Below are 12230 nucleotides of genomic sequence, written 5' to 3' on the forward strand. Positions count from 1 at the left end.
ATGCAACTGTTTGACACCGGTGTCATGCTTTTATTCAGACCCTCTCAGTGCTCCTTTCAAATGGAAATGCATATTCCTCTGTGCTGCCTGCTATCCGTCACACATACCAACAAAGGAAAATATACGCACGAGAGCGACAGGATATAAATCTTCTATTTCAGCCGTAACATTTGAACTATCACAGATAAACAGAGTTTTGGAAAACTTCACCAATGATGCTCTTCTAAACAGTGGATCACAACCTTTTTGACTTTAAGGCCTCCCATTGGTCCAGAACAATATTTGAAGGCTCCTCACACACATTTTCCACCCAAGTAGAAATAAAAATGTAAATGGTTGGTTGGCATGAATAGAAAGATGTGCATTTGTTATCTAAATAACTAAAAAAAAAAATCTTGTTTAAGCTTATTATAATTTTTGTTTTTGACCAAGTTTTAGTCATCTTCAAGACCCCCGGCTAGGGTTAGAGATTTTCGTTTCCACCCAAAATTTTATATGAAGTTTGAATGATGGAAAATCTGTGAGGAAAATTCTTATATAATATATGATAAAGCAATGGTAATTTAGATTGATCTGCAATAAAACCAGAATTTAGGTAAGTTTTAGTTTACACATGCCTCTCATGAAGAATTATATAGCTTTTTCGTCTCTCTGCAATTTTTTGTTAGGATTTTGCACGATGAGTGATAAAGTGAGCAAGATTGTTAATATATTGAGATCATTCTTGACTGCCTTATTGGAGCATTCCTAAGCATATGATTTAGAAAAAAATATTGAATATATATTTATATATTAATTACTTTCTTTAGAAAAGAGAGAATAAGAAAAGATAAAATAAAGATGAATTTGATTAATAACAATATTAATATTTTGCTATATTTTGAATTCTTTCAATAACCAATAAGCGAAAATCTGATATTTTGAAATCCCTATAATCTTGAAATTAGAGCTGTCAAACGATTAATCACATCCAGAATAAAAGTTTGTGTTTACATAATACATGTCTGTGAACTCTGCATATTAATTTCATATTTATAAAAACATACACATACATGCATATATTTACTAAAATATTAAAATGAATAAACATTTATAGATCATTTAAATTGTTGGTAAATACGAATATATTATGTATGCAAATAAATACATAAATATTTCCTAAATATATAAATATATATTTTTATAAATCCAAAATGAGTATGCACAGTACACAGAGATACAGTATATCATGTAAACACAAACTTTTATTCTGGATATGATTAGTCACGATTAATAGTTGGACAGCCCTCCTTGAAATGTTTGTACTTACATGTACACTACATACTGTAATTGATGTGGTCCCATGCAATACTCAAGTCTGAATGTGGTTTGAGCGATTGAATCTCTTAACTTTTTTGAGTCTGTTCACACTTGTATTGAGCGCTGTCCATCTGCGATCTGATCACCTGAGATGGATGTTAATAGCAGGTAGACAAGGCGTAAGTGCCATACCCCTCGAGCACTCCAAGCTTCATTCCACAGATATTCCCTCTCTCTCATCCTCACTCTCCAGCCTGACGCTTCATCCATATTATGAGACCTCTCACTATACTGCACACTATTACACTCCTTCTTTCTCAAGCTCATCTGTCCTTTTCTCTCCTCCTCTGCACTTCTTCATGTCACAGGTCTCTCTGATTGATGTTTGTAAAGATCTGTCCTTATTTATGGATTTAAAATGTCTTCTGAAATGAATCTATTCCATTTATGTTACAAATCACAAAATATGTTTTTAAACTATAGATTATTTGAGATGACTCTTTTACACCCCAAAATTAAAATTCTGTCATCATTTACTCACATTCGAGTTGTTTCAAATTTAAAAACATTTCTTTGTTCTGATTACTCAGTGACAGATTTTCCCCCCATTGACTTCCATAGCAGGAAAAAAATACGATGCTAGTCAAAAGTGCCCAAGAACTGTTTGCTGTCCTACATTCTTCAAAATGTCTTCTATACAAAAAAAGAATAAAGTAAATGTTCCTACTATATATGGGAGTCAAGATCTGCTTGGTTATGAGCATTCTTCCAAATATCTTTCTCTGTGTCCATCAGAGCAAAGAAATGTATACAGATTTGGAACAACTCGAAGGTGAGTAAATGAAGACCGAATATACATTTTTTGGTGAAGTATCCCTTTACAGCTAACTCTTTGCTTTAGTTTTAGTGCAGTTTTAAAGGGATAGTTGACCTTGAAATGAAAGTTCTGTCTTTATTTACTCTCTCTTTTTTACCCCATTTTACCCTCTATTTGTTCCAAATTTGTACAAATGTATTTGTTCTGATGAACACAAAGGGAGATATTTGGAAGAATGTCAGTACCCCAACAGATTAGGGCTGCACGATAAATAAAAATAATGTGAAATCGTAAAGGCTCTCGGTTGCTGCTGCATTTAACAGTATTTCACTGACAAACTGTGCATAAAACACAGCAGCCAACCGCCAAATTGCATGCGATTTCTTTTCGATTAATCGTGCAGCACTACAACAGATCTCATCCCCCATTTACTGCCATAGTAGGGGAAAAAATCATACACTGGACCTTTAAAGGTTTTTATGTACATGTTGTACAGTCAATTATAGTAACCACCATTTCAAGATATTAAAGAAGAGATTGCATTTCGTGATGAATGCAGAATTACTAATGCACAGACTTTCTCTGGAAAGTACAAATGTTTAAATGTAACATATTTGGAAAGTTTTCTGTCTGTATTCCTAAAGCAAATCTTGTACGCTTTCCTGTTGCTCAGTGGTAAGAGCAAGGTTGTGGGTTCGATCCCAGGGATTGCAAATACCTATGTATAAATGTATAGAATAACGCAATTGAAGTCGCTTTGGGTAAAAGCGTCTGCCAAATGCATACATGTAAAAATGTAAATGTAAATCAATTGAATGAAATCACACTTTTTGAACAGGCATGTATTTGTTTCAAAGTTATAAAGTCAAAATATACCCACAACACTACACCCTATTTGAGAAAATACTGTAGTAATGTGTACAGTTTGCTTGACATTTGTGTGTATAAATCTATATTACAGCTAGTGTCTAAATAGCACCTGTCACCGCTCACATTATACGCCCACATTTGTTTTATTTTCAAAACAGGCTGTGTTTAAAGCCGTCACTCGTCTTTATTTGAAACGGTAGACTCATTTAGCAAGAAAATCAACTAAACCGTGGAAGATATTGATTATTTTATCAGGTGGCTATTTCGACTTGAAAATGTCGGTTTGATTTATTTCTTCTGCAGAACACAAAAGAAGATATTTTGGAGAATTTTGGTAACCAAAAAACTCTGTCCCCGATTGACTTTCATTGTATGGACACAAAATGTCCAAAATACCTTCTGTTGTGTTCCACAGAACAACGAGTTATATACAGGTTTTCAACGCCATGAGGTTGAATAAATAATAAGAGATTTCTTTATTTCTGTGTGAAATGTTCCTTTAAATACATCCTATAACAAACCAGGAAGAAATGTTTGATACACTTTAGAACTGTGTCTGTATCGTTCAAAAAAGCCCAGAGGTGTTTTAGAGAGAAGACAGCGAAAGTGGTGGTTAATTTATTGCCTTGTGATATGGATAAAATTTCACACGCTAAGTGTCGCCCAAATGTACTTTAAGTGTATTTCTGTCTGTTTTGCCCGTAAGCTCCCTTTGAACCTTCTTGTTCTCACTGTCTGCGTGAGTTCATGAAGGAATGTCAAGCATGTTAATGGACCGCTGCCGGCAGGCTGTACCATACGACCGGTGCAAAGAAATTAGACCTTCAGAGATGTCAATTAGACCTTTGGGGATTTAAGACTTCAATCGGTGTCTTTCACCGGACCGTTGGATGACAGAAGCCGGGTGTAAAGCTGCTTTAAAAAAATTTTTTCAGAATGCACGTGTGGTATTCTCAAAGGGCCATTCATGCGTCAGGCTAAATGGATTTTCCATTAAGCATATGCCTTTAGATCAAAAGGTTTTTAAGATCACAAGAATCATTTCAGTCAAACTTTTGACCGCTAACGTAGAAATGAAACTGTAAGCGAAACTTCGGCATTTGTAACAAGTTTTCTCTTTAAAAGGAAGATTTGTTGTTGTTTAACTATATCACAACAGTCTCCATCACAACATTGAATAATTGTTGTTTTTCTCCCAGGCCGTTTTGCAGCGTAATTACTAAAATCTTTCAATCTCTCAGTGTCTTCTCTACAGGAGTTCGCTTTAAATCGTTGTTTTCCTTCAAATTAAAGCAAAACTTTTAGAGGCCGTGTCAGCGTTCCGGCATCCAGCTGCCTACAGGAGGCAATTTATGGACATATTAGAAAAAGCATCGGCAGGTTTATGAATACGACAATCTTGACAGACGTCCAGGGAGGTTATGATTGGATGTATTGGGCTTTATCTGCCCCGCAACAGGGAAAGGTTTAAAAAAACAGAATCTGGATGGATCACATACTGTACATCGGTACTGTTGTTATGGATCAGTAGGGTTGTGTGAAAAAGACAAATATTTAGTGCGGGGGGATAGAAATATCTGCCAAACATTACATGAGTTCACAGTCCGGTTTTATCTCATGCTCTTGTTCTGTTTCCAAACCTATGTAGGCAGCATTTTGAGGTGCTGACGTAAAGGATGTTTCAAGAGATAGATAACATGTATTTGCCAAAGGCGGAATGTCAATTATCCTTCATGGGAAATCCCATAATGCATTGTGATGACTTGATCTTATTATTAGCTGAAGAGCATGCTTTTGTCATACCGCCGAAATCAGTTGTGACTCAATGCATGGTGCTATTTTTGTGGCTTAACCAGTTGCTTCCTACATATCTCGGTTCTAATAAAACAAATTTCTGCTTCTGATTTTACCCCTAACTTGGATCGATTCACTTTTACTTCTAACGTACATGCCGCTTAACACCCATTAGAAAGTGTTTATGAAATACAATACATACAATAAACATGTAAAACTTCCTGCTGACAAAACACACCAAAGAAACCCGATAGAAACCAACACAGAAATTCCAAAAGGTTTGATTACCTTTCACATTAACAATTTTGTAGTGTTTTCGGGCATTTTTTCGATATGATTTATCTTCCAGATAACACCCCACCAATAGAATCTAATAATACCAGTAGCGTTATAGTTTCCATTAAAACCGATGCAATTTCCATTATAACCAGTAAATCCATTATATTTTCTATTACGTTTTGGGTAGGGTTCTTTTGTTTTTTTGGCAGTGTTAAAAGTGGTATTTCAAGTATTTTGAAGTATTCTGTACTGCATTTAAGCACTAGGGAGGTATACAAGTATATAAAGTATTAGTTATAAAAAAATTAACAGATCTGAATACCAATAATACAGACCAGAATAATTGCTTAAGTAATTATTTTGATTTTTAGATGGAATATTGTTAAGCTTTAAGCATTCCTGTCCAAAATCCAAACAGTTTCTATTGAAAATGTAATATATTTAATCTATAGTTCCCTTTCTGTCGGTCTCTCGACGTTGTGTCGAGAACGACAGATGGGGTTCGCCCTTGAGAACCAATCAACTCTGACTACTATAGAAAAGGCCAATGAAATTTGGCGAATGCAATTTGCATGCCGGGCTCCGCCCCCGGAAATCAGGTATAAAAAGAGGCCGGCGTGCAGCATTCACTTACCTTTTGTTCTTCAGAGCCATCGCTCATGAGTACAACTCAGGATTCAATCCTCTACAACTACACGCTGGTGCTACGACGTGTTACAGCGGATCGTCCCTTTCTGCAGCGACCTTCCCCTGGGCGTCTCGGCGGTTCCGGAGGTGTTAGAGATTTTTTCTAAAAGTCCTTTTCAGGACTGACTGAGCATTCTCCAGCGCGGCATGTCCCGCTGTTCTCTTGGGTGCGGCACCCTCATCGAGGAGGGGGATGGACACGATCGCTGCATTAGGTGTCTGGGCGTCCAGCACACTGAAGCAGCGTTCGTTGACACATCTGCCTGCACTGCGGGCAGATTGTCATTCAGAAGTTGCGGTCACGGGTGGCTGTCTTCCTACGGGAACCAGCCACCATTTCGTCTGCTACCCGGGCTGTGACATCTGTGGCTACGGCCCCGATGACCACCCACGTTAGCAGCGTTAGTGATACGGGGAACTCTGCGAACGTAAACCCGCCAGCCAAGTGCTCACGGGCCGATCGCACCCCGATTCGCTCTTCTGAACGTTCCCCAACCGGCGGTGGCATACCGTCCGGATCCTCACGCACACACTCGGAAACGATGTGTGACGTAGATGAGATGTCGCTCGCAGCATCGGAGGGAGACTGGCATCCGACTCTGCCGAATCCAAACTCCACCCCCAGCGGTCGAGTTCAGGAGGAAGCAGAAGTGATGTCATCCGTGCTAACCCGGGGATACGTGGTTCCCGAGGTCGGTGCGCGGTGCAAACCGCGCCCACCCCGGGTGCCATATTTTTCCCGGAGGTGCATGAGGAGCTGTGTAAAACTTGGAACGCTCCTCTCACGGACCGTTCCAGTGAAACCAGCTCCGGCTCCCTTACTTCCCTCGATGGTGAGGCAGCCAAGGACTGCGTCGAGATCCCCCGGGTGGAACGTCCGCCTGCGGTGCACCTGTGCCGCGGACGGCTACCACCTGGGGGGGGATCGACCACTCCTACCGTCCAAAGCACGTAAGACTTCGGCATCACTGGTGTCGAAAGCTTGCGATGTTGCGGGCCAGGCTGCCTCCTCTCTCTATGCCTTGGCCATCCTGCAGGTCCGCCAGGCCAGGGCGTTGAGAGGGCTCCACGAGGGTAAGGCCGACCCGGGTATAATGCAGGATCTCCGTGCCACCCCTGACAGCGCTCTACGGGCGACTAAGGCGGCGGCACGGGCCCTGGGTCGGACGATGTCCACGGTAGTGGTCCAGGAGAGACACCCCCGGCTATACCTTGTGCAGAAGAGTGACAGCAAGGAAGTCCGCTTTCTTGATGCACTCATCTCGCAGGGTGGGTTGTTGGTAACACCGTCGAGGACTGCGCTCAGCAGTTTTTTGACGGCGAAGCAGACAGTGGCAATTAACCACATTTTTTTCACGCCGCGACTCGGCCGCCTACAGGCCTCCGAGATCTCACGTGACGTCTGCTTCCCTGCAACCCAGGACCCTTTCGACATCGGCTCCGGTTCCTGTGCCCCCACAGGCGGCACCCCGGAAGCAGAGGTCGAGGGGGAAACCTCCACCCCGTCAGCAACCTCCTCGCGAGAAGGGACACTGACGGGAAGACCCCAGGGAGAACAACATCGGGCCCGAACCTTCACAGCCACGGCTCTGATCGGTCGGTACGGGACGACTCCTGCCTCGTCACCAAAGCCGGGCCCTTGTTAGGGCTTGGCGCCCACTTACTCACTGAGTTTTTTGTTCTCCCCGGGTTTACTTGCAGCCGATCGCACACTCCACTGGACTGTGCTCGGCGAACCGACCTCACACCCTGGCGAGGCGTGAGGTCGTACACATATACGACAGCCGTCACCACTCTCAAACCGACAGTGCGTGCCGTTGTCCCGCCAGGCAGGTAAGCAGGCGGAGCAAAAACCTTCCCTCCGGGGACTCCCCGCGACATGGTTAGCTCCGCCAGCCGACGAACCACCCCCCGTGGGAATGATGAAGCAGACCGTCCCCTTGGTCACCCTGTCACAGTCCCTGGGAGCTCGAGAGCTGCCCACACTGTCTCGCTGGCTAATGAGGGCGGTCCGTCTTGGTTACTCGATCCAGTTCGCCAGAGACTCACCCAAGTTTCGGGGCATCATCTCTCCCTCTGTCAGAGGCAGGGACGCCTCCGTACTTCGGGTAGAGGTCCCCACCCTTCTGGCAAAACAGGCATCGAGTTCGTCCCTCAAAACCAAGATGTTCAGTGGGTCACCACCCGCACTTCATCGTTCCCAAGAAAGACGGCGGGTTGCCCCCAAAGGCTGCGTACCCTGAACAGAGCACCTTCACAAGCTGCCATTCAGGGTGCTCACACAGAGGCGCGTCCTGACATCTATGAGGTGTCAGGATTGGTTCGTGGCAATCGACCTGAAGGACGCTTACTTTCATGTCTCGATCCTCCTCGACACCGGCCGTTCCCACGGTTCGCGTGCGAGAGGCGGGCATATCAGTACAGAGTCCTCCCTTTCGGTCTGTCCCTGACCGCCCTTTCTCCCTGAGAGGAGGAAGGCGAGCGGGTACTAAACTATCTCAGCGACTGGCCTATCTTGGCACACTCGCGAGATCTGTTATGTACACAAAGGGACCTGGTGCTCCGGCACCTAGGTCGATTGGGACTCCAGGTCAACCAAGAGAGGGGCAAGCTCTCCCCAGTGCAGAGCATCCTCTTTCTCGGTATGGAACTCAGCTCTGTCACCATGTCGGCACACCTGTCCGCAGTTGTGCCCAACCAGTGTTGAACTGTCTGAAATGAACATTTTTAGGCAGACAGCGGTCCCCCTGAAACAATTCAGAGGCTCCTGGGACACATGGCGTCCTCGCGGGCTAATACCCCTCGAGTTGATGCACATGACACCGCTCCAACACTGGTTTCAGAGTCGAGTTCCGAGGAGAGCGTGGCACACCGGCAGCAGGCGCATGGTGATGCCGCCCTGCTGCCGACGCACCATAACCCCTAGTCTTTATGACTTTTTCGACGGACTCAGGTCCCTCTGAGCAGGTTATGAGGCAGGTCGTGGTGACGACTGAAGTCTCCCTGCAGGGGTGCGGTGTAGTGTGCAACGGGCACGCAGGTGGGGTGTTGGACGAACCCCCGCCTGCGCTGGCATATCAATTGCCAAGAGTTGTGGGCTATGCTACTTGCACTGAGCAGGCTACGGCCTCTCGTGCGAGACATGCACGTGCTGTTCCGAGGACAGCACTATAGCTGTAGCGAATACAGATCGTCAGGGTGGCGTTCGCACACAGCAGCTAAACACAACTTGCTCGACGCCTCCTCCGGTGGAGTCAACAGGTGACTCGTTCCCTGCAGGCCACACACCCCGGGCAAACTGAACTAGACAGCCGACGTGCTTTCTCGCCAGTTTATGCCTCGTGGAGAGTGGCGACTCCACCCCCGTGCAGTCCAGCTCATTTGGAGGCTGTTCGGGTAGGCCCAGGTAAAACCTGTTCACCTCCCGTAACACCACCATTTGCCCGCTTGATAGTCCCTGCCCTCGGCACGGATATCCTTGCGCACAGCTGGCCGCGGGATGGGCGGAAGCACACCTTCCCCCCCCCAGGAGCCTTCTTGTACAGACTCTGTGCAAGGTCAGGGAGCAGGAGCACCAAGTGTTATTGGTTACACCACACCGGTCTAACCGCACTTGGCCTCAGAGCCGATGCTCTGGACAGCGACTCCCCTGAACCATTCCCCTGACAGAGGACCTGCTCTCTCAGGGGAAGGACACGTTCTGGCATCCCAGATCAGACCTCTGGAACACCCATGTCTGGTCTCTAGACGGGACGAGAAGATCCTAAGATGGCTACTCCCCCTATACGGCTGAGACCATCACCCAGGCTAGGGCCCCATCTACTAGGCGGTTACACGCCTCTAGACGGTGCCTCTTCTCGTCCTGGTGTCTTTCTCAACGAGAAAGACCCACTGAGGTGCTTGATCAGGATTGTGTTCCCCTCCTCACGAGACTGGAGACTAACATCTCCCTTCCACACTGAAAGTGTATGTAGTCGCTATTGCCACTCATCACGACTCAGTCGGTGGAAAGTTTCTAGGGCAACACGACCTGGTCACCAGGTTCCTAAGCAGCGAGAGGGCGGAATCCGCCTCATCTCCGCTCCATACCCTCTTGGGACCCTAAGTGGTCCTGGGGAGCCTCAGGGCCCCCCAAAGAGCCCCTCGGAGGTTCCGATCTTCCTCATAGAGTAAGACGGCCCTCCTGACGGCGCTCACTTCTTTCAAGAGGGTAGGGGACCACCGAGCATCCTCCGTGTCCCTGGATTGCCTTAAACTCGGCCCTGGAAACTCTCACGTTATCTTGAGACCCAGGCCCGGATGCGTGCCCAAGAAGTTCCCACTACTCCCTCCGGGGCCAAGTGGTGAACTTGCAGGCGCTCCCCATAGGGCAGGAAGACCCAACCCGATTAGTGTTGTGTCCAGTACGTACTGGACCGCACGCAGAGCTCTGAAGCTCTGACCAGCTCCGTGTCTGTTGGAGGACAGCAGAAGGGGAAGGCTGTCTCCAAACAGAGGCTGGCGCACTGGGTCGTGGACGCCGTTACGACGGCATTCCGATCTCAGAATCTCCCATGCCCATTGGCAGTGAGGGCTCACTCCACACGGAGTTTAGCCACCTCCTGGACACTGGCAGAAGCGCCTCTCTAGCAGACATCTGTAGAGCTGCGGGTTGGGCTATGCCCAAACACCTTCGCAAGGGTTAACAACCTTCGCGTAAACCCGGTGTCAGCCCACGTCCTGCGTGGCGACATGTAGGACTGGCATCCGGGGGGGCGTATGCCTGCGAAAGCACCTTTCCACCCTCTAACAGGTTGGGTCAGTGTGCTATTTACCTTTTCTTCTTACCCGAACACATCGCTAAGAAACTGGTACCTCACCAGCCTCCCTTCTTACCCAGACACTGGTTAAGAATAGGCATTCCATCCATCACCAAACAAGCACCCCCTGGGGGCTGGCTGGGCAGAGCAGCCTTCCCCCTTAGGCCGGGATACCATGTGAGCTATCACAGATAGCTCTAACCGGACCTAGTGCTACCGGACGTCTGTAACACCCCTCCGTGGGCTGTTCCGTCTGATGTATCCTCATGAGAATGGTTCCCACTCCTGGTAACCCATGAGCTTCCCCAGGTGGGCCTCCACCTCGCGGTTAACTACTCAGTCCGCACGTTCCATGCGTTCTCCTCCAAGGACGAGACCATACCTATATCCACCATATTCCTCCCCACGGGTAGGAGGTGGCCTCTGTAGCGCTTCTCTGATTAAGAGTCGCGCTTACCCGGTGTAAACTGATCTGGATGGCCTCTCGCCTATAGAGAGCTAAGGCCCCGTCCGTGAAAGTTACCGGTCAGGGCTGTACCCATCTTTCTCCAAGAAAGCTCTGGAACCCCCCGACCACCACACTGGAAGGTTACAGTCTCACGAAAGCTTCGAGATGACACGCCCAGGCTTGTTACCGTCGCTTCGCTAGAGATTGTGACGCGATACAGCGTTGTGGCGTTTTCCATAGGCAACCCCATCTGTCGTTCTCGACACAACGTCGAGAGACCGACAGAAAGGGAACGTCTTGGTTACGTATGTAACCTCAGTTCCCTGATGGAGGGAACGAGACGTTGTGTCCCTTATGCCACGAACACGTATCGTATTCTGCTGCAGTTTGAGAGGTCTCAGGCTCTTCAGAACAAAGGTAAGTGAATGCTGCACGCCGGCCTCTTTTTATACCTGATTTCCGGGGGCGGAGCCCGGCATGCAAATTGCATTCGCCAAATTTCATTGGCCTTTTCTATAGTAGTCAGAGTTGATTGGTTCTCAAGGGCGAACCCCATCTGTCGTTCTCGACACAACGTCTCGTTCCCTCCATCAGGGAACTGAGGTTACATACGTAACCAAGACGATTTGATTGTTATTATGGGAATTGTATTGGTTTAAATGAACACTATAATCGTGTCTACTGGTATGTGATGGATTCTATTGGTGGGGTGTTATCTGGCAGAGTCATCTCCTATTAAAATAATGCCCAAAACATGCAGGAAAACTATTTTGTAAGGGTTTTAAAGGGGGAAAAACGGTGTTTAATGGTATTTTAATGAAAATTTCTATCTTGGTTTCTATTGGTTTTTTTTCAGCAGGGATGTGTAACATATATTAGAAATCAGCGCTGCATTTTGTGTTCTTGACATAAATTAAAGCTAAAATATTTAATCTAAAAATGTCAATTTTTTACCTACCTATAGGTTAAAATAACAGACCCTAGTTTAATATTAACCCAGCGATTGGGCTTGTTCATATTTCGCTCAACCATGTGTTAAAACAACTCGGCATCTTTAGAATACAACAAATCATAGTTCACGTCGAATACTATTCATTTATTTTTTTAAATCAGGGCAGTTTTTTAATAAATTCAGTCTTGAAAGGAAAAGTCACAACAAACGTCTTCAAAGTGCTTTTAAATATTTGACTTTATTCTGTTTCTGCTTGAAAAGCATCAGGTAAACACGTTTCCTTCA

Source organism: Triplophysa dalaica, chromosome 17 (assembly GCF_015846415.1).
Source record: "Triplophysa dalaica isolate WHDGS20190420 chromosome 17, ASM1584641v1, whole genome shotgun sequence".
In the NCBI taxonomy this organism is placed as follows: domain Eukaryota; kingdom Metazoa; phylum Chordata; class Actinopteri; order Cypriniformes; family Nemacheilidae; genus Triplophysa; species Triplophysa dalaica.